This window comes from Notechis scutatus, unplaced genomic scaffold, assembly GCF_049901735.1.
Source record: "Notechis scutatus isolate UNSWTSFEM ecotype Mainland unplaced genomic scaffold, rNotScu1.2 NSCUSCF50, whole genome shotgun sequence".
NCBI classification, from domain to species: Eukaryota; Metazoa; Chordata; class Lepidosauria; order Squamata; family Elapidae; genus Notechis; species Notechis scutatus.
This window is the reverse complement of record NW_028263160.1, coordinates 96,575-101,316: the sequence shown is the minus strand read 5'-3', so window position 1 is coordinate 101,316 and position 4,742 is coordinate 96,575. Positions and strand designations below refer to the sequence as shown.

General features: G+C 41.6%; 1 protein-coding gene across 9 annotated transcripts in view; it reads right to left on the bottom strand.

Annotated features, from left to right (window-relative positions):
* The window catches only part of LOC148128484 (vomeronasal type-2 receptor 26-like), a 102,833-nt gene that overhangs the window by 37,532 nt on the left and 60,559 nt on the right, over positions 1 to 4,742 (bottom strand). The window lies entirely within an intron of this gene.

Below are 4,742 nucleotides of genomic sequence, written 5' to 3'. Positions count from 1 at the left end.
GAGAGAGAAAAAAGGAGAGGAAGGAAGGACACAAACCCTGGCTTCAGAAGACTCTTTGAAGCAACACAACAATCTAGGGCTGGGCTGCAAGGGATCTCAGCGGTCATCTAGTCCAACCCCCTGCTCCAGCAGGAGATCCTTACAGAATCAAAGAATAGCAGGGTTAGAAAGCTCTGTGTGTGTGTGTGTGTGTGTGTGTGTGTGTGTGTGTGTGTGTGTGTGTTTGTGTGTTTATGTTTATGGTTGTCAAAACTCCAAAAACAGGACAAGTAGCTCTGGGGAGATCAGTCATAAATTAGAACACTTGCTAAGCAACCGGCCATTAAGTGAGGACTAATTGTATTTGGTTTGCCAGTCCCATGGCCACCTGGCCAAGCCCACTCAGTCACATGGCCACCAAGCCACGCCCATCTGGTCACGTGACCACCAAGCCACGCCCACAAATTCAAGCCATGCCCACAGAACCAGTAGTAAAAAAATTTGAATCCCACCAGTGAGTTCACAGCCTGCTATGCGGCATCTCCTATCAGGACTCAGGGATTCACTTTGTGACGCCTCTCCTAATAAAATATCTGGGAAATACGGAACTCTTTTACGTGCAACTGCAGTTATCAGATCAGTAGGAAGGAGTTTCTCTGAATGGGGCCAAATTCTGTTCTGCTGTAATGCAAAATTATGTATTTATTTATTTAGGACATTTATATTGCCACATATTCGCACATGACTCAGCATTAGGCAGACTCTAACTGCCCATTGACTGTCGTTTATTTTTATTTTTCTCCATTATTATTATTATTTATTGTAATGCTGGTCTCTGACTGTACTAAAAGTGGACTGGATGAAGGAGGAAGCTGTGTTGGAGACATTTGCCATCTTGAGTTATGTGTAAATAAATACATGTTTATGAAAACAATCTCAAAATCGTACTTGACTGCAACCTGAAACTGAGTCTTGAGAGAAGACAAGGAGGAGATTATGAGAGCAGCTTCTCCAACTTACAAAATCTCTCAGTTGGACAAGGGAGGATTCAACACTCTTCCAATGACTGAAAGAGGTGTTGGGAGTAGTTAAAACCCTCCCTCTCCTAGGAAAATGAAATATTTTAGGATATACTAAAAAGGGAGAATATATTTCCCTAAAAGAAAAGTAGAAACTCAGAGAGGCTGAAACTCCGCCCCCTCCCACCTTTGCTAATGGACCATTACTCTGGCCTAGGCCAGTTTATTTTACATAACAAAGATCTACTCCAGGTAAAGCTATATAGGAATTGCCCAAAGCCATCACCATCATCCAGCGAGGCTCAACCAAGCCTGGGACTCAGGACAGCCTACAGAGTTGCCCCTGCATGGCCCCATGGGAGCCTGACAACCGATCAGAATACAAGCTCAAATTCAAATCCCAACAGAGGGCATCAAACAGTTCACTCTCAGCATCTCAGCCCTTCTTTCCTCAACCAAGGCATGTGCTCCTGTCCACCATTAAACCATCTTCCAAGCAGTCACCATGTTTCCAGCGTCTTTCTTCCCCACTTGGAACTGAACCCAGAAGGAGATTTCTTCCAACAGAGGCTAGACAGAAACTTCAGATCTGCTCCCTGTTATTCCGGAGCGTCAGACAGGAGCAATTAGATGGTGCAAATCTCTTGACCTTTTGCAGCACAAGAAGGTTGAGATGTTCCCCTCCTTCTCCTTTGGGTTCCTTCTCCAAAGGATCTCAGATTAATGGATCCCTATCGGGACCCCCCCATACCTGCCACGGCTGCAGCCTCAGAGCCCCCAACCTCTTTTCTCCCTCCTTCCTTCCCCTCCTCGATCTGGAGGAATAGGCGGCATTCATGGCCTGGGCCAGAGTCTGAATGATACTGTAGCGATCAGGGTCATTTATGCCGTTTCCTGTTCCTTTTCTCCTGGGTCTCCAGTGGGGCTTTCTGGGTGCATCTTCTGCGGCCTTTGACAGAAAAGACGTGCTTGGAAAGGGACAGCGAAAATAATGATCTTGAAACGGATCTTCCACAAAGAAATGGGGTTCAAAGGCAGCATCTGTTGGCCTTTTTTTGACAGATAACCAAAACTCAAAATACTATGGATGTATTTGAGAGGTATGTGCTTCTTTATTGTATACGCTGCAAAATTTGTGAGGATCCAGACTTTCCCTTCAATGGGTCCTGGCAAATGCATAAGTGCTTCATGGAAAGGAAAAATTCTGTTCCAGATGGAAATAAATTCTATGAAGTGGACAAAGACGTTGACTTGTCTCCACTTAGAGAGGGCCTCCCTGAGGGGTGCTGTTTGTCCAGTTGTTGTGAATCGTTGTGATATAACCACACAAATTCCATTCCTGACAAGCATCGGAGGAAAAGTCCTCATGAAATTATCTCCTTTTCTGTGTCTGAAGCAAAGAGGCCAATCAGGGTCCATCTGAAATGGAGGAGCAGCTGGACAATTGCTGGGTATTGGAATCCTTCTTTGGGGAGCATCTGGTGGAAAAAAGGGAATCTCCTTTTATCACTCAGAGCCTCTGAAGGAATTCAAGCAGTGATCTGAAAAAGTAATGAAGAATGCTGTGTTATAATGTGGTCCAGATCAACTCCAAAATATTACTTATTGACAAACCCAATTTTGTTTTGATGAATATATAAGAATAGTTTGTTCCTTAGTCATGGTTTAAAATATTTAAGACAGAATATTAACAAGATTGTCTATAAAAATGGAACGCAAAATCATATTAAACAAAAAAAAAAAATAAAAAATGCAATGTAAATTTCTGTGTCACCCATACAATTCCAACAATTAGATTCAAATTTGCAGATGTTAGATAAAATGTCTGGATCTAAGATATAGGGCTGTATTATATGCTATTTCTGAGTACTAAAACCTCTTTCTCAGCTTCTATATCCCAAATTCTTTGTGAAGCAATTTTTCAGCTTCTTCTCTAGATGTACAAGAGCACAACTGCTAACAGAATAGTTATGAGTACATGAAATGGATACTATAAGAAAAATAAAAGAAATAGTAGGACAGTGACGGTAGGCACATTGGTGCCTACAGCCCTTCTTAGGAAAGGGTGAGGTCAATCGTAACAGTTGTACAATCCAATAAGTCTTTAATTGAAATTTTGTCTGTTTTGGGACTATATGTCTGTTTCATCACTTTAATTTTAACCCAATAATTATATACCCTGAATTTATACAAAGCAGAAATTGTGTAAATTAACAATTATCTATGAGGGCAGGAGCTGAACTCCTTTTATCCATCCCAAAGATACTCTTCTTGGTCTGAATATTTTTTATACATAGACAGGACTATTGCCAACTTGATTCCAATTGGATAAGGCAGATATTATTGATATGTGAAAATGAACATGCTAATGGAGGACCTCAAAACCTGGATAGTTTTTCAATAGTAGAATATTCAGTAGAATATCCTCTAGGGACCTTATGGCTCTTCAGGCCTTTAATGGTCAATTTGAAGATGAACATAATAGACTAAAACATCGTTGATATGTTCCCTAATATTCTGAAAAGCTGCTCTTGAATTCTATGAAGATATTGGATCTGTTGTTCATCCCCACCACCCCACTCACCTTACCAGATAGAGAAAAACACACAAACCTGTGGGACTTTGTAGGTGCCTACAAACATTGACATCTGGATGGAGATGTCCCTGGCAGCTGCATCAATCAGAGCCAGGAGGTTCTCCTTCCTCCCACAGCCGTAGTTGGGGACATTGGATTCTCCAGTGGAAAGAATGTCCAGCAAGGCATCTGAAGTGCGGAAGGTGCTTCCATAGTTGTCATGGATGTTGTAACCAAGTGTGAGATTGTGCAGGAGCTGGGAATTCTTGCTGACCATTTGAATAGCAAAAATTGATTTTAGGGTATTTGTTAGAGCAGAACTCTTCCTATTGAAAAACAATATTCATGTTATTATATTCAATAGCAACAACAAATGTTTTTAAAATATATAATCCTTCACAAACCTACTAAGCCTTAGGCCAACATTGATCCAAATCGAATGATCAATTATGCAAATGAGAGAGGCAACTACAATTGTTTCAGTCACTACTTAAACAAAGGTCATTATTCAAGTGATGAACTCAGGAATGAACTGAGAAAGGAAAATCATCTGGATTTCATTCAGGTTTTTAAAAACTCCATCTTTGGATTTTACTCTCTTCCACAAAGTAAGGCAAAAAGGGAAGCCATGGAAATCAAAATCATTCAGGAAATTAGACAGGTCCTGAGGTACAAAAATAAGTGAAATAAGAAGAAAAGAAGGAGAGTGTTAGAATTGCACATGGAGGGAGTGCAACTCCATCACCCTGCATGACTTACGAAGAAGAAGGTATGGAGGAGGGCTGTTGAAAGGCCACATTATAGGCGACACATATGTTTCAGTTGTGACCACACCAATGAGATGGTCTCCAGGCCTGTAAAAGCTCCATGGATTGTACCCATCCTGGTGCTCCAAACTCAATGGGCATTTCCTTCTCAGCTTCCCACAGACTGATGGGGACACCAGCAGCAGCAGAAGCAGGAGGTCCATCATTCATGGCATTAATCAATCCACTTCCTGTTTCTAACACAAACAACAGGAACAGTTGGAAAAATTCAAAGACTCTGAGAAGTGCCAGTGGCTTTCCTGATCTAAACAGAGAATCACTCAGTTTCATCTGCAAAGGAGAGAAAGGTGCAATCAAGAGCAGAGCCTGTACCTGTCCCAAAACTTGGTCCCAGAGAGCTTC